At 51.4% G+C, this 23,645-nt stretch overlaps 1 protein-coding gene and 1 long non-coding RNA gene across 4 annotated transcripts in view; one reads left to right on the forward strand and one right to left on the reverse strand.

Moving 5' to 3' along the window:
• Positions 1–686: 686 nt before the first annotated feature.
• Positions 687–23,645, forward strand: part of GNB1 (G protein subunit beta 1) — an 86,359-nt gene continuing 63,400 nt past the window's right edge. For 2 of the 3 annotated variants that reach the window (XM_046006895.1, XM_046006918.1), the window contains exon 1: positions 687–819. The gene's annotated coding sequence lies outside the window, so the exon portion shown is untranslated. Of the gene's footprint in view, positions 820–944; positions 1,047–23,645 lie in introns of those variants that run through there. The other variant, XM_046006912.1, reaches the window with a different exon arrangement.
• LOC123942764 lies at positions 15,070–22,882 on the reverse strand. Its single transcript, XR_006818468.1, has 3 exons — positions 22,017–22,882; positions 19,034–19,205; positions 15,070–16,356 (listed from the first exon to the last, which is right to left on the reverse strand). It is a non-coding gene; the product is annotated as an uncharacterized LOC123942764 (long non-coding RNA).

Here is a 23,645-nt window from a genome sequence, read left to right on the forward strand (position 1 = left end):
CCGGCAGAAGCTGGGCTTCCCTGGAGGTCGACCCCGTCCCGCGTGGGCCCCTTTGGGATCCAGTCAGCTTGTTGGCACCCCCAGGCCTGGCGGCCGGCCTGGGCTGAGTGCGGGCGCATGCAGGTAGCCGTGCAGAATGCAGGCACAGGGTGCTGAATGCAGGGTGCCGGATGGGATACTCGGCCTGGGTGCGGGATGTAGGGCGGGACGCTAGAATGGGGACTGGTGCAGGGCCAGGAGAGTCCCAGCTGTGGTCCTGCGGCCTCCACCCACGTCCCCTTGGCTGGGAAGCCGCGCGGGTTCGCAGCGAGGAGCCCGCCCCCGCTACTGCAGGGGCGCCGCGGGAAGGCCCTGGGGCACCCGCGAGGGACGCATCAGGCCCGAGGGGTGTCCCGCGAGCCGCTTCCCCTAGGGCGGGCGCGGCCCCTTTAAGCAGCTCGCGCACGCTCTGGGGGGCCGCGCGGGGAGGAAGCGCGCGGACGTGCGCGCGCCGGGGCCGCGGCCGGGCCGTGCGTGCGCGCGCGGCGTGCGCGGTGACGCGGCGTGGGGTTTCCCGAGGCTGCGGGCAGGGGCCGCCGCGCCCATCCCGATGGCTGGAGGCGTCTGAGGGGCGGACGGAGGCGGCGGCGGAGCGGGAGCGGGAGCGGGAGCGGGCGCGGGCGCGGGAGTGGAGCAGCCGCCGCGGGACCGGACCGATCCTCGCCGGCGCACCTGCCCGCAGCGCCCGCGGAGCGGCCCGAGCGCGACCACCTCCAGAGCGGCGGCCGAGGCGGCTGAGGCGGCGGGGCGCGGGCGAGACCGGCGGGACGAGGCGCCGAGGTGAGCGCGGCGTCCCCTGCCCCTGCCCCTGCCCGGCGACCCGGGCCCGGCCCCTCCCCCGCAGTCGCCCGCCGGAGCCGCCCCGCCCCCACCCTCCCCGCCCCCACCCCGCCGCCGGGCAGCGCGTCTTCCTGCCCCGCCCGGGTGGGGTCGCGGGCCGGGAGCGGGCGGGGACCCTGCGGGCTGCGGCTGGGGTCCGGGCCCTGGTCGGCGGTCGGGTGTCCCAGGTCCGGGGTCCGGGGTCTGCGGCCGGGATCGGGGGCCGGGGTCTGGGCGCGGGGCTCTGGGACCCTGGCTGCGGGGCTGGGGGCCCGGTTCCAGTCCGGGGCCCGGCGTCCCGAGTCGGGCGGGTGTCGGGTCCGCGGCGCGGGGTACCGGGTCCCAGGTCGGGGTCCGCGGTGCCGTCCGGCCCGACCTGCCTGCGCGGGGGCCGTGTGCGGGGCCGGGGTCTCGGGCAGGCGGGCCGGCGGCGAGAACAAAGGGAGCGGCGGGCGGAGGGGCTCGTCCTTCGCCCCTGGGCGCCGGGTCCCGACACCCCTTTTCCGGGGCCTCGGAAGTTGGCGCCGGCGGCGGCCCGCGGGGAAGGGGGGCCGCGGAAGGAGGAAGCTGAGGCGCGGCCGGGCGCCGCGGAGGCCGCAGACACAAAGGGCTGAGCCCGGACGGCCGAGCGCGGCGGGCCCCGGGGCTCGCGTTCCGAGCGCGAAGCGGGAGGCAGCCCCGCCGCGAGCCCGCCGTCGTGGGCCCCTCGCCGGGCGCGGCGCGGGCCGGGCGGGCCGGGGGCCGGGGGTGCGGGCGGCGGGGCGGGCCGGGGTCCCCGCGCCCCCCGCCCCCGCGCCGAATGAATGGCTGGGGCCGGGCGCCGCTACAAGATGGCGCGTCGCCGCCGCTGCCATTGTCAGCCGCCGCGCGCTCCCGGCCGCCTGCGCCCCGGTGGTGTTGGGGGCCCACTTGCGTGCTGTGGCGGGCGGGGGGCGCAGGGGACCCCGGGTGCGTGCGCCCCGTCGCCCTGCGAGCCCTGCGCCGGCGGCGGGTGGGGGAGGGGCGCTGGGCCGAAGATCCCGCCCGGGGGTGGCCGAGCCCTCGGACTTTCGAAGCCCCCCCGCCCCCCGGTATTTTTCTTGCGGATCGTTTGCGCTTCCGAAGGTATTGACACCGCCTCCAGCGCCCCGGATTGCGCCGCTGCGCGCGGAAGTGGTAGTGTCCGCCGGCTCCGCCCGCTGCACGGAGGCTTCTGGCCGGGACCGTGAGCCGAGCCGGAGGCCCGCGGCCGGGTGTGACGGTCTGTCGGGGCGGGAGGCTGCGGGACGCGGCGGCTCCGGGAACCCAGCTAGCGTGTCGGGGCCGCAGGCCGGTGCAGACCCCTGCGCCTGCCGTGCCCGCGGGGGTCTCTGTTGTGTGTCTTCTGTGCGTCTGAGCGCTCGGCTCTCGCGGGACGGCCCGGCCGCTGCTCCGGAGACCGGAGACCGGGCCGGCCCGAGCGTGGCTTGGGGGTGAGCAAACGGAAGCCCCGCTTTGTGGGAGTCCCTTTCCACTCTAGATCGGGTAGGGTGCCCGAGAGTTCCGATGAGTAAGTTGACAGGGATTTTTCATTGTCGAATTTGAAGCTTTGGCATTTGGGGGTGGAGGGGTTCTTTCTTTGAAAGTAAGGTTTTAGTTTGAATTCTCTTGAGATGGGTAGGGTCTGTTCTAGATTGCTCCGGAAGGTGTATATTGCAACAAGAAAGTGAACAGGCAGTTCCTTTTTTGCTTCCTTACTAATACCGGGCGTGTGGGTGGGGACAGCGTTGGTGCCGCCGGCATGGAAGCAGGTCTGAGATCCGCTCCCCAGCGCGACTGGATGGGAGCTTTCTAATACTGGAACTGGCCGAAATGGGGAGCATCTGGGGTGGTTGGTTAGAGACCGATGCTGTCGGACCCAGTAGGGGGTGAGGGGGTGGGACCTCTGGCTGCTGGGAGGCTGGGACTGCAGGGCCCGTCTGGGCCCAGGTGCAGGCTCCCGGCTTGCTTCCCCGCTCCTGCAGTCAGGGCGTTGCAGGTGCTGCAAGTTTTTCTTAGAAGTGGGAATTTGGGAAAGCAGAGTTAAGTTTTGTGATTGTGCCTGTGACTTACGCCCATTTCTTTCTGCGGGGGGGACCCGTGTTAGGGCTACATTTCTTCTTCTGTGCGAATGACTCAAGAGTATGCCTGGAAGGGAGACTGTTCAGCCCTGCAGTTGTGGTTCAGAATTGATACTTCCTTCAGTGAACACCTGCTGGACAAAAACTGTTCCTCCAGCCTGTCGCTGGTCTTTTCCAGGGGTCTGTGTGGATAGCATCGCGGAAGGACTCACCCGTTGAGTTAATGTCCGTTGAAGGACATTAGTGATACCTTTAAAGATTTCTTTGTTTAATATTTTGAGTTACTTCTGTTTGGAGGGGAGTTGTAGTCAGTTTCCTCAGATGGAATTTTCATCTTAGAACAGATCTAGAAGACTGTTAGAAGACTGCAGAAAAATGTAGTAGGTTGTTTTTTTTTTTAAAGATTGTATTTATTTTCGAGAGGGACAGCACAAAACCGGGGGAGAGGGAGAGGGGCAAGCAGACGCCCTAATGAGTAAGGAGTCCAACTCCAGGCCAGGACCCAGGACCTGAGCCAAAGTCAGACAACTGACTGGGCCACCCAGGCGCCCCTGGGCTGTGTTTTTTAGAGTAAGACTTAAAGGTTCTTTTCAGATTTTTTCATGCCTAGTGACTTTGATTGCAAAGCTTGAATCACCTTGGTAGACTAATAGTGACAGCTTGAGAAAGGGACTGATTTTATGAGGACTTAACTTATTTTTCAAAGCTCTGTTCTGTGACTTTTTCCTTTGATAAAGATTTCTGTTGCCCATGGGCTTGTTTGAAAACGTTGTATTTCTACAAATCACTTTGAGAAAGGTCTTCAGGATATCTTTAGACTTGCCTATGCACCATCCGTTGGCTTTTTAGCTCATAAATTCTTTAATGAGTAACATTGATTTTATTTTAGACAATAAATGCAGTATTGGCATTTATTATAGTTTCTTCACTGGATTGTTTTTTCTCTGACCGTGTTGGTTTCTCTGGCTCATGTTGGTCTCCAAATTGGATTAAATTCTTACTGTCTACAGACTTTGGCTTTTAAAAGCATTAGTGGATTGGTAACAGATATTCTCAATGTTATTATCTGGGCTTGACCATATGGCATGCTATATTATTTTGAAACCTCGGTTACCCCAATCTAGTAAGGCAGTGAACAAAAATATCTTAGAATCTTTTAACCCTGGGAAAAATTCTGATTTCGGGTTTGCATTCATTGCTGAATGGTTAGAGAAAGTACAAAGATGGGCCAGTTAGGTGTTTGGTTTAGTGAACGCAGGACGAAGAGATAACGAGAGGCTTATATGGACACTGCGGTCAGACGTCTGTTCACACACACAACACGGAAAGGTGGAAGAAGGTCTGGTCTGAACATGTGTGCGGGTGTGTGCATGCATTGGGTAATGCAACATTGTGTTGAGTATTTTGGTAAGAAAATGGAGCAGCACTTCTTTCTAAGGCTCTGTGTTTTGTTCCAGAACTCTTATTTGGGAAATATAGGCGATCTATAGGCATTCAAATGGGTCCATTAAACCTTTTAGTCCTTTCTTGTGGTGGTGCCTTGGATTAGGTGCCCTGGTAATCAATGGAAAGAAATTCCTGCTGGCTTCCAGTGATAAAAAAGCTTCTTTAAAAAAAAAAAAAAAAGCTTCTTTTATAGAGTAGTGTTGCTTTCTTTTTCTTAAAGACTTAAGTATCCACTTATTTGACTTACTAAACTGAAGTTCTGGGGAAAGCCATTTTTACAAACACCTGTTTAAGAGACTAGAGGCACCTGGCTGGATCAGTCTGTAGAGCCTGAGACTCCTGATCTCCGGGGTGTGAGTTTGAGCCCCACCTTGGGGGTAGAGATTACTTAAAAAAATAAAAACAAAAAAAGGTTAAAGATCAAGTCAAGGAGCACCTGGGTGGTTAAGACCTGTTAAGGGTCTGCCTTCGACTCAGGTCATGATCCCAGGGTCCTGGGATCAAGCCATACATAGGGCTCCCTGCTCAGAGAAGGACCTGCTTCTCCCTCTGCTTCTGGCCCGCCCGACCCCCCTCCCTTGCGAGTTCTCTCTCTCTTGCTCTCTATCTCAGAAAATTAAAAAAAATCTTAAAAATCAAGTCAGGATTATTCAGGTTAATTTTTTTTTAAAGATTTTATTTATTTACTTGACAGAGATCACAAGTAGGCAGAGAGGCTGGCAGAGAGAGAGGAGGAAGCAGGCTCCCCGCTGAGCAAAGAGCCCGATGTGGGACTTGATCCCAGGACCCTAAGATCGTGACTTGAGCCGAAGGCAGAGGCTTTTACCCACTGAGCCACCCAGGCACCCATCTAGGGTAATTTTTAAGAGATTATTCAGTTGAACCTATATATTGGCACTAATAAAAGGATATGATTTAGTAATTAGCTACTCCAAACTTAATGCATTTTACCAAGATGGAAAAAGATTTGTATATTCTTTAGCCTGTCAGGACTAGAATTATCAGGGAATTGGTTGAACATACTGGTTACTTGTGGGTATATTTGTATATTTACGTATATCTGTCTCCTGACTCAGTTCTGTGGCGATTATAAAATACAGTCCTGATGAGTATTACAAGTTCTCTTGACCGTCTCTCCAGTGTTGTAGCTGATAAAGCTTTAACAAATTCTGGACACGTTCTAATTAGACTACAGAGTGTTGTGTTAAAGCATCTACAGTAGGTTTTCAAAAAATTGTCATAGGAACTTTAAAAGCATAACTTCCTGGGGCACCTGGGTGGCTCAGTGGGTAAAAGCCTCTGCCTTTGGCTCAAGTCACGATCTTAGGGTCCTGGGATCAAGTCCCACATCGGGCTCTTTACTCGGCGGGGAGCCTGCTCCCCCCCCCAGCCCCTGCCTGTCTCTCTCCTTACTTGTGATCTCTGTCTTGTCAAATAAATAAAATCTTAAAAACAAGACAAAATAATTCATAACTTACTGAGAGGGAGAGAAGTTTCCTCCTTTCTGCTACCGTGGAGTTAGAGCCTAGTGTTGTGATTCAGCTTGCTGGTTTGGTTGTGGATTGTTCCTTCACTGTGTCTGTTTTCTTACCTGTCAAGCAGGTATTCTAGAACCTCCTTTCCTAGCGGGGGCTTGCAGGTGGGCTGAGCAGACAGATGATGAACCCTTCCAGCAGCAGGGCCTGGCCCGCACTATACCCTTTAGCCCTAAAAAAAAAAAAAATTAAACGTTTTCTCCCTTAACGTGAAAAAAAAAAAAACAACAAAAAAAAACCCTTTAGCCCTTCCTGGTGCTGGTGGCCTTGCTTCGCAAAAATCCCTTTAACTGTGGTGCTGTTAAATGCTGTAAGAAGACAGCTTACGAAGAGATTGTTTTTCTTTCTTCCTCATGGTTCCAGAGGAGTATCACTGCTTCAGAGGACGGGGTATCTGCATCAGATTCAGATTTACTGCCTCACTCTCTCCAGAGTCTTCCCACATGGTGTTCTTTTCTTGAAGGGCTTTCCTTACCTTTATAGGAGAGTTTTGATACTATAATTCATTTTGAAAACTGGCAAAATTATTGTTTGTTTACTTTTATTTAAGGCTTTATTTATTTGAGAGAGAGCACGAGTGGAGAGCATAGCAGGGGGAACAGCAGAGGGAGGCAGAGAAGCAGGCTCCCCGCTGAGCAGGGAGCCTGCTGTGGGGCTCGATTCCAGGACCCTGAGCCGGAGGCAGACGCTAAACCGACTGAGCCACCCAGGCGCCCCTGAATAAAGAAAAATCTTAAACACCCCCCCAAAAGAAAAAGTGCTTATTCAGTACCTTTTCCGGTAGGTGCTGAGGCTATAAACTGCCATAGAGTGGGTGTGTCCCAGGGCCTCACTGAGTTTATAGTTTAATAGCCTAACAAGCAGGTGCAGAGGAGAGATTCAAGGTCAGGGGGTTAGCGAGACAGCTAGAGAGCATGACTGAGTCAGATGCTTAACCGACTGAGCTGCCCAGGTGCCCCGGAATAAAGTGTGTTTTAAAGTTGAGACCTGAAGGACCCTCTAGTCAGAGCCTGTCTGGCGGTTGGTGTGTGGAAGGGAAGGGAAGCACGTTTGAAGCTGAGGAGGGTGTGAGTGTTGATCACTAATCGGCCTCCTCCATCCGCTGTGTCTCTGGCGCCCAGAACAGGGTCTATTGTGCGGTAGTGGCCGGTGCTCAGTAATCATTTATTGACGTGGCTCGTCAGGGGCGGGAGGTCTAAAGGGCTGCAGGCCTCTGGGCAAACTTTAAAGGGCTTTTGGAGAGGAGATTGACCTAATCTGGGCCATGACAAGGTACTTGGGCTTGGAGCACGTTCAGATGAGGGAGGAAGACTGGCCAGAGATGGCCACACGGGGTGCTGGTGTAGAGAGGCAGGAGTCTGGACCAGGGCGGTACAGCTGGTGACTGAAAGACGTGATGGCTGCGTGGAAGGCAAGAAGAGACCGCAGGTGTCTGTCTGTCCTGGGCATGGTTTAGTAGGGGGTGGGCAGTGGATTATGAGTTCAGTTTATGCACGTTGGGTTGGAGGACTCTAGGACATTTTCTCTCAAGGGTGGATCGTCCTTAGGCTTTCAGCTCCTTTCCCTCTAAAGCTTGTCTCCTCAAGGCTGGCTTACAGAGTTCACTGCCTTCGTTAGCTCTTGTTCAAATATCCCCTCCTCGGAGGTCATTCTCTCATCTCATTAATCTACCATTTTACCTTGCTCTGCTTTCCTAGTCCTTGTGCTGATCTCCCCTCTAGTTCTAAGCTCCACGAAGACAAGAATTTTGGCTCACTGCAGTATTACCAACCTCTAACAGGATGCCCAGTAACTCTCTGGATTTTGTGAACGTGAATGTGGCGCTCTGGAGGAGTGGGCTGGCTTGGAGGCAGGCTTTTAAGAGTTAACACTATTTAAATATTTTTATTTTTGTATTTGTCAGAGAGCACAAGGAGGAGAAGCTGCAGGCAGAGGGAGAAGCAGACTTCCTGCTGAGCAGGGAGCCCAATGTGGGACTCACTCCGAGGACCCTGGGATCATGACCTGAGCCAAAGGCAAACACTTAACCAACTGAGCCGCCCAGGCGCTCGCAGAGTTAACACTAATAATAATTGGGAAGGGGAGGTCTTAAAATATGATCTGTGGACTCTTGCGGTTCCCTGAGACCCTTTTGTGTGGTTCATTGGGTCAAAGCTACTTACACAGTCCTGAAGACGCTATTTGACCTTCACTGTATTGATACTTGTGTGGACGGTGCAAACATGGTGGGTAACCTGCTGGTTCTCTAACCAACCGGCCGGGATCAGAGCTGTTACAGTGTTGGTGAAGTCAGATATTCACCACCAGGAACTGTGTTTGGGAAAATCCAGTTTAATGTCTTCCATGAAGCCTAGAAATTAACTTCATTACACTTTGACCCTGAGCACCCCGGCTGGGAGATGAAGTGGGAAGGGTGCGCAGAGCGCCAGTGCATCCGGAAGCGGAGGTGTCTGGTCTCCCAGCCCAGGGTGGGCCGAGGCGTTGGAAGTGCAGCCGACAGAAGCCGCTGGCCCTTCCGACGGGTTATTTACACAGCAGATACTCTCTTGAAATTGAACAAGTGAACCAGATAGTTCAAGGAATGTAACTGACATTATTGTTGGCAGTGATAAAATTTGAGCTTTCAAATGGAAATTAGAATTTTGGAAAACTTGATTCTGCTATCATGAGCTTGACAGCTTCCCAGTATTTAAAGACTTTTCTTGTAGGTGATGATGCTTAGGAAATGTTTCTTTTTAATGTTATGTAATGAAATGTGTCAACATTTGGAAGATGTGCTTAATTCAGTGAACTGATAGTTTCCCAATAGCCTGTGTGTGATGCTACTCAGTCACAGATGGTGAAGGATCCATTCAGAGCCCAGGAACGGACGAAATCCCATGGAGTTTAATGTAGTGGCATTAAAAATTAGCTGGTACGGATTCAGATTCCACATCAGAACTTCCCTTTAGAAAACATAATACTTGTCAAGTTTTGATTTAGTATCAAAGAAGACTGTGCACCTTTATTTGAGAAGGTTGTTAAAATACTTCTTCCTTTTCCAGCTGTGTATCTGTGTGAGTCTGAGTTTTCCTCCCGTGTTTCAGCCTAGCAGTGTGTGGTTGCCGCAGAGTGCACACAAATGGACGTGAGAAGGCAGCCCCTGTTCGGCGCACGTTAAAGACGCAGGGCTGAAGTGTAGCTCTTCTCAAATGATTTCTTAGTAGTTGGTTTTTTTTTTTTTAGATTTTACTTATTTGAGAAAGAAAGAGAGAGTGCGCGAGCAGGGGGCGGGGCTGAGGGACAAGTCGACCCTGAGCTGAACGTGGATCCTGACAGTGGGGCTCACTCCCAGGACCCCAAGATGATGACCTGGGCTGAAGTCAGATGCTTAACTGGCTGAGCCACCCAGGTGTCCCATTTTTTTAGCTAATTTTTTAAAAAAAGATTATTTATTTGAGAGAGAAAGAGATTGAGAGAACGAGTGGGAGGAGGGGCAGCGGGAGAAGCAGGATCATGACCTGAGCGGAAGGCGGACACTTAACCGACTGAACCACTGAGGTGCTCTTTTAGCTGTTTTTTGTAAAAATGTCCTTTATGGTGACATGTAATAGGCTTATTAAACATTTAAAACCTTCTCCGTTTTAATGTCAAACACACTAAATACCCATAGGTGTAACCCACAGAAGGAAAAGTCCCTGATCCTCTGTGATTACGTGTGGAGGGAGAAGAAGAACACGCCGTCTGAACAGCAGTGATGTGGAGAGCAGTGCCGTGCTCGGACCAGCTGGGTCACATCTAGGGAACTGGCCCAGGGTGCCTCCAGGGACCAGAGCGGTCCTCACCTAGAGACAGGCACTCTGTCCTGATGTGTCCGTCTCCCCTCCTCCCCCTGTTGTTGGAGCATTATGGTGTAAGATTGTGCCTTTTCCTGGGGGGGAACCCAGAGATCTCTCTAAAGGTTGAAAGCCCCAGGGGCACCTGGGTGGCTCAGTCATTAAGCTTCTGCCTTCTGCTCAGGTCATGATCCCGGGGTCCTGGGATTGAGCCCCGCATCGGGCTCCCTGCTCAGTGGGAAGCCTGCCTCTCCCTCTCCCACTCCCCCTGTTTGTGTTTCCTCTCTCTCTGTCTCTCTGTCAAATAAATAAAATCTTAAAAAAAAAACAACTAAAAATTGTTAAATTTTTAACGATTGTTAAATTTTTAACAATTGTTAAATTGCGTGGCTCAGTGGGTTAAGCCTCTGCCTTCGGCTCAGGTCATGATCTCAGGGTCCTGGGATCGAGCCCCAGATTGGGCTCTTGACTCAGCAGGGAGCCTGCTTCCCCCTCTCTCTGCCTGCCTCTCTGCCTACTGGTGAGCTCTCTCTCTGTCAAATAAGTAAATAAAATCATTTAAAAAAATTATTAAAAAGAAGAAAACCCGTTGGAGTAGCTAGAGAAGAGGCCTTGGGACCGAGACCTGAGTGGCTGTGAGAGCAGGCAGAGAGGAGCTCTGAGAAGGGTGGTTAGAGCCTCAGAAGGCCTTGGGCAGGGGTGCGGTGGGAGTGATCAGAGCAGCAAATTCGGCTGGGAGAAGTAGACTAGCGGGTTTACTGCCAGGACTCCCCAGGGCCAAGGATTGACAGTGTGGTGTGGGAGGCTCTGAAGGGAAGGGGCGCAGAGGCAGTGAGGAGGGAGGGCTCTGTTCTGTGCCGACTTCGGACGGAGTCGCTAGAGCACTGCCAGGTGCGGGGAGGAGGGAAAGTGCGGTGGCGGAGGGGAGCAGCGCGAGCAGGCTTGCTGAGGGGCCCGGCAGTGCCCGGGAGCGTGTGCTGTTGGGGCAGCGGGGAGACAGCAGCTCTGCCCGGTACGAGTGCCGTCCGCCAGGTGGTGGAAAAGACTGCCGCGAAACAAGGCGGACAGGGCCGTAGTGGTTGCAAGAATTTCCCCTTTTTTAAGAAGATTTTATTGGGGAGCACGGACGGGGAGAGGGGCAGAGGAAGAGGGAGAAGCAGACTGTTCGCCGCACGGGAACCCCGCCATGGGACCCCATCCCAGGACCCTGGGATCATGACCAGAGCCGAAGGCAGCCGCTGCACCGACGGAGCTCTCGTCTTGCTGGACTTTCGTCTTACAGCGGGAGGTTGAAGCGTCTGAGCGGCGAGCAGGAGACGGTGAGAGGACAGCAGGCCTTGGATTGATAATCGCCACTTGGCACAGATGTTACGTAAATATAAAATCGGTTGGGGGAAGTACTTGGATTGCCCTGTAGAAATGCATTCCTTCAGACCTTGGCTTGGCCGCTCCACCTGGCGGCAGGCGGACTCGGTTTCGGTGACCCCGGTGCGGTGCCGGGAGCATACTGCCCTGTGATTCTCGCGTCAGCTCTGAGGCAGGGACTGTGAATAGCCCCATTTCACAGATGGCTAACCCCTCCGGGGGATTAAGCAGGGGGACCCCTGTTTGAACTTGAGTCGTTTGCCTCCAGAGCTCCACACGGTGGAGCCTCCAGCTGGATCCTCTCCCTCCCTCCTCCTGGAAGCTGAGGGTGTCTGCATCTGCCCCTTCCTCTGTTACTAAAGCGAAGACTCTTGCACTTGGAATACGTTTACCAACAGTTTCATCTTTAGTTTCTCTGGGGGCTCTATTCTACCTTCAAACGTGACAGACGCTTTAAGATTTAAGTAATTTGAGTTTTATTTAAGTTTTTATTTAAGTAGTCTCTACACCCAGCTTGGGGCTTGAACCCACGACCCCGAGACCAGGAGTCGCATGTGCTCCCGACTGAGCCAGCCACGCACCCTTAAGGTGACTGAGTCTTCTTTAACTTAACCTACTGGTTAATCTTGGTCTCTTTTTCAGCCACTCCCTGGACAGGAGATCTGTTTCCTGCTTCAGTTCTCTGTCCTGTTCTCATTCTCTGAGGATCTCTTTGTTCCTGTTCCCCCTCTTTATTTTTTTTAAAGATTTTATTTATTTACTTGAGAGAGAGAGAGAGTGCGCGCACAAGTGGGAGCAGCAGGCAGAGGGAGAGGGAGCCCGATGTGGGACTTGGTCCCAGGACCCTGGGATCATGACCTGAGCTGTAGGCAGACGCTTCACAGACTGAGCCCCCCAGGCGCCCCGTAAGTGAGTAATTTCTGTACCAGTTTTCTCATCTCAGGATTCGGGAGGGTTAAGTGAGGTGGCGCAAATAAAATGCTGGCCCGCGCCTGGGTGGCTCAGTGGTTTAAGCCGCTGCCTTCGGCTCAGGTCATGATCTCGGGGTCCTGGGATCGAGTCCCGCAATGGGCTCTCTGCTTGGCAGGGAGCCTGCTTCCCTCTCTCTCTCTCTCTGCCTGCCTCTCTGCCTACTGTGATCTCTCTCTGTCAAATAAATAAATAAAATCTAAAAAAAAAAAAAGAGTGTACACTAATACATGCCTTTAAAAAAAAAAAAAAAATGCTGGCCCGCCTGCTTCGCTGCGGGAACTGGAGTGTTTGCTTCCATTTCCACTGGCGCGTAGGCTTTCTGGCCCCTTTGCCTTCCTCCTTTCCTTGGGTGCTTGTCAGGCCGACTCATGCTCTCTGTTCCTGTCATGGTGGCCGCTGTCTTAAAGCTCTCAGGGGTTCTTGTGCTTGGTTTTGAAATCGGACTCTTGCTTTCCTGGGGTGCTATAAAATTATCACAAACTACGGGGCTGAAACAAATTCACTCTCACGGTTTTGGAGGCTGAAAGTCTAAAACCAGGGTGTTGGCCGGGCAGCTCCCTCTACTTCTTTCTAGCTTCTGGGGGTTGCCCGCAGTCCAGTTTTTGCCTCTTGTTTTCACTTGACCTTCTCTCGGTGCATGTCTCTTCTCTTACAAGGTGCGCCCGTTGGGTGAGGATCCACACTAATGATACTTGCAAAGACCCTTTGTCCAAATAAAGTCATGCGTACAGGTAGACAGCAGTTTTCAGGGGATACTGTTTTGTTTTTAAAGGTTTTATTTATTTATTTGATACTGAGAGAGACCACAAGCAGGGGGAGCAGCAGAGGAAGACGGAGAAGCAGGCTCCGCACGGTGCAGGGAGCCCAGTGTGGGGCCGGATCTCAGGACCCTGGGATCATGACCTGAGCCAAAGGCAGATTTTTTTTTTTTTTTAAAGATTTTATTTATTTATTTGACAGGCAGAGATCACAAGTAGGCAGAGGCAGGCAGAGAGAGAGGAGGAAGCAGGCTCCCCGCCAAGCAGAGAGCCCGATGCGGGACTCGATCCCAGGACTCTGAGATCATGACCTGAGCCGAAGGCAGCGGCTTAACCCACTGAGCCACCCAGGCACCCCAAAGGCAGATTATTAACCCACTGAGCCACCCAGGCGTCCCTCAGGGGATACTGGTAAGAAGAACTTGCAAGAGTTACCTAGAGTTTCCTCCTTATCCCCGGTCTCCTTAAGTTCCTAACTCCCTGTCTTCAGGGTCCTTCCCTTCCCTTCATGGCCAAGCTCGTGAACAGAAGACTTAGTTGCAAGTGAAAGAAACCAGTCAGAGACAACTTGAATAGACAGGTACATGTTTTAAAAGGATTCTTGATGTCTCACAGAACTGAAGTTCAGGAATAGAGCTGGGCTTTTCAGGTCTGCGTTGGGTCAGGGCTGGAAGAACCATTTGGGAGACTCTGTCCATCTTCTTTTTGTTTTCCTTGTCTGCAAGCACCTCTCTGCTTCTGCTTGCAGAGGGAAAGCTCTCTGGGAAAAAAACACTTTTCTCCCCTGTTTTCAGCATGTTGTCTGCTGGTGTTGAACTTGGTGGACCACGACCACCTCTTTGAAACGCTCTGCTGTCTTAGTTCTGGGCTCGCCTGCTCCCCTTCGGTTTGTCCTTGGTTTCCTTCCAGGTTTCCTCTCTGTCGGCCCTACATATCCTCAGTTGTCCGGCATTTCTCACTCTTGAGTCCAGGCTTTTCTCCGTTCTTGGGCTCTCAGGTGATCATGGCTGTTCCCATCTGTCGTCTGTTTTGTTTTTTTTTTAAACGATTTTATTTATTTATTTGACAGACATAGATCACAAGTAGGCAGAGAGGCAGGCAGAGAGAGAGGAGGAAGCGGGCTCCCCGCCGAGCAGAGAGCCCGATGCGGGGCTCGATCCCAGGACCCCAGGATTGTGACCCGAGCTGAAGGCAGAGGCTTTAACCCACTGAGCCACCCAGGCGCCCCTGTCGTCTGTTTTAACTGCTGTTTACTGATGTTTTGATGGCGCGGAGATTTGTAACCTCCTCCAGCCTTTCTGACCTCCAGACCCATCCCTTGGCTCGCCCGCCTGGCGTCCCCAGCCCCTCGCTGTTGTCAGTCTGCGCGCAGCTGCCAGGTTTCAGCCGGACCGCTTCCTGCTCAGACAGGCTTTTCCCCGTCACCCTGTTCCTGGTCTCATAGATAGGCCACAGTTACCCCTTCATAGTGTTCACCTTATGTGATAGGGACAACGGTAAACCCTGGCCTCGTTTCTCCCTAACCAGCCGGGGTTGAAAGCAGAAGGCACACCAGTCGAGCTGTGCATGTGGGCAGGGTTTGTTCTTGAACCTGTGAGTCAAGACTCCCAGAAGTGTCCGTCAGTCCATGTGTAAGCCCACGACTTGGGGGGTTTTAGAGAAGTGCCCCAAATGGATCTGCTACACAGACTTGGGGACAGTGGCCTGGATATGAACTTCGAGGCACTTCTTCTGGGAATGGGTAAGAGAGTTCTTGACAAAGCTTTAGGTCCCTTTCCAGTGGGATTTGGGTTTGGGGTGGCTGCTATAGACCCAGAGACAGGAGAAGGAAGGCGGGAGCGGTCTCCTGGGCACTGATGGGCTCAGCAGGGAGTCTTGGTGCCTCACATTGACTGGGAAGGCATTTAAAATGTGCTTTTTGAATTGGTAAGTGACCGTGGTGCTCTCTGTACCTTTTCTTAAAATGTGGGAACTGACCGGGTGCCTGGGGGGCTCAGTGGGTTAAGCCGCTGCCTTCGGCTCAGGTCATGATCTCGGGGTCCTGGGATCGAGTCCTGCATGGGGCTCTCTGCTCAGCAGGGAGCCTGCTTCCCTCTCTCTCTCTCTGCCTGCCTCTCTGTCTACTTGTGATCTCTCTGTCAAATAAATAAATAAAATCTTTAAAAAAACAGTTTTTATTTGTTTATTTGACAGAGAAAGCACAAGCAGGGGGAGACAAGCAGAGGCAGAGGGGAAGCAGGTTCTCTGCCGAGCAAGGAGCCAGTGTGGGGCTCCATCCCAGGACTCTAGGATCATGACCTGAGCTGAAGGCAGACACTTAACGGGCTGAGCCACCCAGGCGCCCTCTACAGTTATTTTCTTAAATGACCGTATATGTGTTGGTATACAGCAGTGAGCATTCTGGACAGAAGAAAGGCTGCCCCACTCCTGGAAATGCACATTTCTCCATCTCCAGTAAAAGCTTTTTTTTTTTTTTTTAAGATTTTATTTATTTATTTGGCACAGAGGAAGACAGGGAGATAGGGAACACAAACAGGGAGTGGGAGAGGAAAAGAAGCAGGCTCCCTGCTGAGCGGGGAGTCTCCATATAGTCTCTACATAAGGGGGATAAGAATTTGGGAAATTTAGTCCATTCAGAACTTCTGTTTAGCATCTCTTACGTATCTATGGTTGGGAACCGATGTTGTGTAGATCTTGGAGTGTTTGTCAAATACGTTAAATTCATGTTTAAAGATTTTATTTTTTGAAGAGAGCATGTGTGCACATGGCAGGGAGAGAGGCAGAGTGGGAGGGAGAGGGAAGATTCTCAGGCAGACACTGGGGGAGCCTGGAGCCCAACGCGGCTTGATCCCGACACCCGGAGATCATGAGCCAAAATCAGGAGTCGAGTGCTTAACCGACTGAGCCCCCTGGGCGCCCATGTGATACAGGTATGTTTAAAAGAATAGTTTATATTGTATAAAGAACTGAATTTTGCTAGTTAAATTTACTTTTTTTTTTTGAAGACTTCACTATTTATCTGAAAGAGAGAGGGCCCTTGTGTGAGTGCCCTGGAGCAGGAGGGGCGGGGCTGGCGGGAGGCCAAGAGCTTCTCTGGCCCACTCTGCCCTGAGCACGGGCCCTGCCCCGCCCGACACAGGGCTCCATCTCCCAACTCTGAGGTCATGACCTAAGCCAAAATCCAGAGTCAGTTGCTTAACCAACTGAGCTACCCAGGTGCCATAGTTAAATTTACTTGTAAATATTTTACCTTTTTAAAAAATACATGGTTCATAAACTTGCTGGATTTAAAGCATCGTAGATTGTGGTTTTGGCTAGTTTTCACTATTTTTGTCTTCTGGGGTCTTTGGAATTTACTCGGTCACTGGGGTTTCAGTAGCTGCCGGGAGCAGGCACTGTGCTGCGAGGGCCCTGGAAGTGCTTTACGGTCTTTGCGTCTGTCTTGTGTCTTTCACGGGAACAGAAGAGTGACGTCCTTATGCTGATTCTCACAGGGCGAAGGGAGGGGCGACCACCAGTGTCTGTTTCACTAATTGAGGGAAAGATCGTGTGGGTCAACTCAGATGAAAAGTTAATGGAAAGAGATAGCACAAAGAATGCCCTCCAAAACGAGCAATCCTTCCTCTGGTGTGGAAGCCGCCCGTTCCCCTAGAGGTGCAGACCGTATTCTGCTCTTGCTATTTCTGGAGGGGGCGGGTCTGTGTAGGAGGGGCCGGGTCTGTGTAGGAGGGGCCGTGCGAAAGGGAGAGAGAAAATGTAAAGCAGGCTCCAGGCTCGGTGTGGAGCCCAGCGCAGGGCTCAGTCTCCCAACCCTGAGATCGTGACCTGAGCCAAAATCAGGAGTCAGGCGCTTAACCTCCTGAACCACCCAGGTGCCCCTCCGCTCTTGGCTTTTGTCTGGAGGCATTTGTGGTTGTCACCGCTCGGGGTCTGCTGTGGGACTGCTACTCCACGGCAACGGGTCGGCCAGCCCCAGATGTCAGCAGTGCCCACGTTGGGAACTCCGACTTCAACTGATACGTGTTGTGCACGTAAGGAAAATTCATCGTGGCCTTCTGTCCGTATCTGTTAGTGCACAGCAGCAAGTGACTGCCCTCAGACGTGCTGGAGGAGAAGAGTAGGGACGCGCTCACCTTTGTGTTCCGGCAGGGCGCAGCTGGTGAGCTCACCCGTGCTCTGCCTGGCGTTGGCCGTGCTCACTTGTGCACCGGCAGACGTTGGCAGGTGGGCTGGGGTCATGCTTCCTGGGTGGCCTAACCTGCACGGACTTGCAGCCAGGGCGCCTCTGTCCTCCACATGACGTCTCTAGCAGGCCAGTCAGCCGTCTTGTGGTGGCTGAGATCCGAGAGGGCAGGGACAGAAGTTGCTTTGCTTCTTAAAGCCAATCTCAGGGGCGCCTGGGTGGCTCAGTGGGTTAAGCCTCTGCCTTCGGCTCAGGTCATGATCTCAGGGTCCTGGGATCGAGCCCCACATCGGGCTCTCTGCTCGGCAGGGAGCCTGCTCCTCCCCGCCCCCACCCGCCTGCCTCTCTGTCTGTCTCTCGGCATACTTGTGATCTCTGTCTGTCAAATAAATAAATAAAAAATCTTAAAAAAAAAAAGCCAATTTCAGAAGTCACACAGTCTCGCCATAGCTACATTCTGTTGGTCAAAGCCAAGTTAGAAGGCCTAGCCCAGACTGTGAGTGTAGGGAATTAGACTCCGGGTCTTGGTGGAAGGAGCTGCGAAGAATCTGTGGCCGTTTCTGAGAACCCATCATGGACCTTTCCATAGCATGGCATCCAGAATCGCCTGCTTTACGATGTCCAGCTAATAAGATTTCTGTGAGTGAATTCCAAAAATGAAGTTCTCAGAAAAACAACTTATTTCAGGTTTGTTTTTGTTTGTTTGTTTTGTTTTGTTTTAAAGATTTTATTTGTTGATTTGAGAGAGAATGAGTGAGAGAGAGCATGAGAGAGGAGAAGGTCAGAGGGAGAAGCAGACTCCCCAAGGAGCTGGGAGCCTGAGTCGGGGCTCGATCCTGGAAATCCGGGATCATGACCTGAGCCCAAGGTAGTCGCTCACCGACTTAGCCACCCAGGCGCCCTCAGGTTTTTTTTTTTTTTTTTTTTTTTTTAAGATTTTATTTCTTTATTTGTCAGAAAGAGTGAGAGAGAGAGCACGAGCAGGGGGAGTAGTAGCCAGAAGGAGAAGCAGACTCCCTGCTTTGCAGGGAGCCTGATACCGGACTCATCCCAGGACCCTGGGATCTTGACCTGAGCCGAAAGCAGATGCTTAACCGACTGAGCCACTGCGGTGTCCCAGTTTATTCCAGTTTATTATCAAACACTTGACAAGTGCTATCTGAGTGATACAGGGTGCTTGTCAGTAACACTAGGAAATAGCTTCTAATTTTATCCTCATGGGGGAGACAGCAGATTTCTAATGTCAGGGTGAGTACTGCAGGGTACTGTATGGCGGAGGGGGCTTGGTTGAGGGCAGCTGGGGAAGACGTTTGTGAGTAGATGAGAGGGGCCAGGCAGGTGAGGGAGGAGAGCAGCAATTACACAGGTCTTGAGATGGGGTGAACCGCACGGCCAAAGCTTCGAGGGAAGACGTCCTCAGTCACCAGTTTGCCCAGGACAGGGTCCCTTTACGCCTGGTGAGCTGTGGTTCTGTCTGGTCAGTGCCTTTGATTTTCAGAAGTGCCCTGGTGTGTGGCTACCACACACTGTGGAGAAAAGGTTGGATTTTTTTCTTGGTGCATCGGAAAGCCATTGAGTTTAGGCAGGAAGTGACAAGATGTGAGATTTTAGATTGTTGGGCTGAATGAAGAATGGGTTGTTGGGGGGGAAATAGAGGCAAAGATCATGCTGATGAGAGATGATGTGGCAGAGGCTGGAAGGGGTGAGGACATGAGCGCCAGACCTCTTATCATTAACTCTTGGAGCTTAAACAGCAGTTCTGGTCTAAAATTTAATTTGTTTGTATCTGAGCAATGGGTTGAACCTGCTACCTTTTTTTTTTTTTTAGATTTTTCTTTTTAAAGATTTTATTTATTTATTTGACAGACAGAGATCACAAGTAGGCAGAGGCAGGCAGAGAGAGAGAGGAGGAAGCAGGCTCCCCGCTGAGCAGAGAGCCCGATGCGGGGCTCAGTCCCAGATCATGACCTGAGTCGAAGGCAGAGGCTAAACCCGCCCAGCCATCCAGGTGCTCCGAAGTTACCTTTCAACTGTCACTGCAGAAGCTCTCCTGCGCGCAAGTCTGCTTATAGTGACATGTAAGCTCAGGATTTGAAGATGGCTTTGAGGGGTGCCTGGCTGGCTCAGTTGGTAGAGGATGCGTCTTGTGGTCTCTGGGTTGTGAGTTCAAGCCCCATGTTGGGCATGGAGCCTACCTAAAAAAAAAAAAAAAAAAAAAAAAAAATGGCTGTGATTGGGAAGGGGTGGGATTAGGTTTCTTTTCTTTTCTTTTTTAAATTTATTTGAGAGAGAGCAGGAGAGGGGAAAGGTCAGAGGGAGAAGCAGGTCATGACCTGAGCCTAAGGCAGCTGTTCAACCAACCCAGCCACCCAGGCATCTCGGGATTGGGTTTCAAACAAAAGATTGTCTTTGGTGGTTTTTTTTTTTTTTTTTTAAATATTTCATTTATTTGACAGAGAGAAATCACACCTAGGCAGAGAGGCAGGCAGAGAGAGAGGAGGAAGCAGGCTCCCTGCAGAGCAGAGAGCCTGATGCGGGGCTCGATCCGAGGACCCTGGGATCATGACCTGAGCCGAAGGCAGAGGCTTTAACCCACTGAGCCACCCAGGCGCCCTGTCTTTGTTTTTTAAGTTAAGACTCCAGACAAAGCAGCAGGATGAGTGGATGCAGGCTAACGTCGACACTCCCTGATAGACGGAAGAGAGGTGGCTCTGGAGTGTGACACCTACTGACCTGTTATAAAATCAGGGACATTCCCGGGGAAGAAGATTTGGGGGTGTTTGGGTCATCTGGAAGAAGAGGCAGAAAGGAGGACCCGGCATGATGAATAACTGTGCTGAGACAAGCAGGTTCCTCTCATTGCCACCCCCTCGCCTTTCCTGCTTTCTGTTCCTCTGAGTGACTTGCCTGAGGTTCAGCAGGGGACAGTAAGCTCCGGCTCCAGGCACACCCTTCCACTGGCCTTAACCCACCTCAGAGAGCCCCAGGAGGATAGAGACGCCTGCTGGGCCCTGGCCACAGGGAATGCCTGTAATTAAGTTGTTCATCCTGAGTGTTTAGACAGAGTAAACTTTCTGGGTGCTTTATAGTGAAGTTCTGTTTTTAGTGTCGTTACAAAAGTCAGGAACTTGAGTCTGGCGTCTTAAATAATGAGTAGAAAAGACAAAGGGTCAAAGAAAAGGCAGCGGTTCCTGACAAGCCGTGAGTCTTCATGTTGTAAGTTTGGTTTTTTGTAAAGAACTTACTCTTTTATAAAACTAGCTTTAAAAAAATAACTTTTTAGGGGTGCCTGGGTGGCTCAGTGGGTTAAAGCCTCTGCCTTCGGCTTTATCCCAGGGTCCTGGGATCGAGCCCCTCAGCGGGGAGCCTGCTTCCCCCTCTCTGCCTGCCTCTCTGCCTACTTGTGATCTCTGTCTGTCAAATAAATAAATGGCTCAGTGGGTTGAGCCGCTGCCTTCGGCTCGGGTCATGATCTCAGGGTCCTGGGATCGAGTCCCGCATCGGGCTCTCTGCTCGGCGGGGAGCCTGCTTCCCTCTCTCTCTGCCTGCCTCTCTGCCTACCTGTGATCTCTCTCTCTCGCTGTCAAATAAATAAATAAAAATCTTTAAAAAAAAAAAAAAAAAAAAAAAAAATAACTTTTTATATTCTTAGGCAAGTAGACCGCTGCCAATTTTTTTGTTTCTTAGGCCTGAATCTTTTTTCTTTTTTAAAGAGAAAGCATATTTAGGTCAGTCATGAGACTATATGGACAAAACTTAGATGTGTTCTTTTTTTTTTTTTTAAGATTTTATTTATTTGAGAGAGAGTATGAGTGGGGGGCAGGAGCAGAGGGAGAGGGACAAGCAGACTCCCTGCTGGGCAGGGAGCCCCACACGGGCTCGATCCCAGGACCCTGGGATCATGACCAGAGCCAAGGGCAGACTTAACACACTGAGCCACCGAGGCGCCCCCGGGGGAATAAATACTTGAGAGGAGTCCGTTCTGTAAAAGATGAGTGGTCAAGTGTTCTATTTGATATAAATTTGGGTGGGTGGGACAAAGTCGTCTAGATAATGATCTGTAACCTTATGGGAGCTTAGTTCACCTCAGGGTGGCATCTGAAGTCGGTTGGGACTGGGTGGGTCATGAGGGAAGGATGTTGGATCGAGTGGTATCTGCTGGACGGAATAAAGGTGAAGACTCTGTTCCACAGCATATACCGATTCTGTCGATTAAAGATTTTTTTTTTTTAAGATTTTATTTGACAGAGAGCACATAGAGTTGGGGGAGGAGCAGAGGGAGAGGGAGAAACAGGGAGCCCCGGGCTTTTATCGCAGCACCCTGGGATGATGACTGGAGCCAGAGGCAAACGTTTAACCGACTGAGCCACCCCAGCGCCCCTGGATTAAAGATTTAAATGTAAACATTTTTAAAATGAAAGTATTAGACAAATACTGGGGGTACATTTTACGTCCTTTGCAGTTGGGCTTGTTGGGCAAGAGTTTCTTCACGTGACAATGAGGCTGGAAGCCATAAAAAGATCATTTGCTGAAATACTTAGAACATTCTGTCTCTACCAAAGGACACCTGATAGAGGACCTTTGAACTGTAGCTCAAAGGCAAGCCAATCGGAGGAAATACTAGAAATACATATGACAGGGGCGCTTGGGTGCTCAGCGTTAGGCGTCTACCTTTGGCTCAGGTCATGATCCCAGGGGTCTCGGGATCGAGCCCCGCATCGGGCTCCCTGCTCGGCGGGGAGCCTGCTTCTCCCTCTCCTACTCCCCCTGCTTGTGTTCCCTCTCTTGCGGTATCTCTCTCTGTCAGATAAATAAATAAAATCTTAAAAAAAAATTAAAAAAGAAATACATACGATAAAGGTTGATATCCTCAGTATTAAAAGAGGCATTTCCAAGGTAAATAATCCAACAATTTTACTTTTAGGACTTTATCCAAAGGGGGAGAAAACCCAAGATACTTATTTTACTTATTTTTAGTTTTTAAAACAGTTGTTAGAGACCCTTACCTTGAATTTTTGAAGTAGAAGCGAACCGTGGTCGTGGTGACTAGGACATGAGCTGTGCGAGGGCAGAGATCTCCAGTACCCCACAGGGCCTCTGCTGTCCTGGAGCTCCGTGCGCCTGTGGGTGCGTTTGTGGCGGTGTCTGAGCCCCTGGCGGAAGGGCTGGCTACTCACAGGGCACTGTGCAGCCCTCACAAAGGACTTCAGGGCACGCCTTGTTGCGGTCATGAGGACATGACCACAGGGCAGTGAATGGGGGGCGGGAAGAATTTTCAGAATACGCAGGGTCTCATTTGATTCATTTACGAGAAGTGACGCACCCATGTGTCATATACAGGCTCCTGTTCACCCTGTGGGTGGATAGGGGCGAGGAGCGTGTACTAAGATGCCGGTGTCTCTGTATTTTTTGTGGAAAATTTACCAACATCTTGGTAAATTTGGGAAAAGACATTTCATTTTGGAGGAAATGCAAACGGATAGGATTCATGTTTGAACATATTAGAAGCTCTCTCAAAGAGATGTAAGTGTATTATAGAAATCTCGTAGTTTGAGTTTGTCCTTATTTTTTTATTGAGATGAGGTTAACTAAGTTTGCCTTTGAGGTAAAAGGTTTTTACTGGTGCTGTAGTCTGTTCTTTCGTTGGATCTTAGGCTCATGGTGTGGTTTTTCTGCATCTTTTCGTTGCTTTGTAAAAGAATTAACGCAGACGTTCTGTTAAAATTGACATAGAACAGCTGCAGTCTGCTGCATTTTGCTTTTGGTGTTCTGAAGATTTTAATTTTTAACTTAGTTTTTACATATCTTTTAAAGGGAGGGAGAGAGCATCTCAGACTGTATTTGTGAGAGGGATTGGCCTCGAGTTCTCCTGTTTTCTTTTTCTTTTTTTTTTAATATTTTATTTATTTGATAGAGAGAAATCACAACTAGGCAGAGAGGCAGGCAGAGAGAGAAAGGAAGGGAAGCAGGCTCCCCGCTGAGCAGAGAGCCCCATGCGGGGCTTGATCCCAGGACCCTGAGATCATGACCTGAGCCGAAGGCAGAGGCTTTAACCCACTGAGCCACCCAGGTGCCCCGAGTTCTCCTGTTTTCTAATGTCACTGTCAGAATTTAACACGGAGGTATATTAGCCTTATGGAATGAGCTTTTTTTTAATTCTTGAGAAGATTTTCCATAAGATTGATATTATTTCAAACTTAATTATGTGGAAGAATTCACCAGTAAAGCCCTATGGGCCTGGAGTTTCCTTTGTGGGAGTGTCTTAAATTCTGTGTTTAATTTTTAACATAGAAATTGACTATTGAAGTTCTGTATTTCTTCTCTTGTTATCTTTAGTTAAGCTGTGGGGTTTTTAAAAATTTTTATTTATTTTTTCATGAGAGACGGAGAGAGACAGAGGCAGAGGGAGAAGGAGACTTGCTGTGGAGCAGGGAGCCCACAGGAGTAGGCTCTCGATCTCAGGACTCTGGGATCACTGACCTGAGCCAAGGGCAGACGGTTAACCGACTGAGCCGCCCAGGTGTCCAGTTGTGGGGTTTTGGTTTTGGTTTTGTTTCTTAAGATTGATTGATTGATTTGAGAGAGAGCGTGCGTACAAGTGAGGGAAGGGGCCTCTCGAGAGAGCACGTCCAAGC

The sequence above is a fragment of the Meles meles genome, chromosome 1 (assembly GCF_922984935.1).
Source record: "Meles meles chromosome 1, mMelMel3.1 paternal haplotype, whole genome shotgun sequence".
In the NCBI taxonomy this organism is placed as follows: domain Eukaryota; kingdom Metazoa; phylum Chordata; class Mammalia; order Carnivora; family Mustelidae; genus Meles; species Meles meles.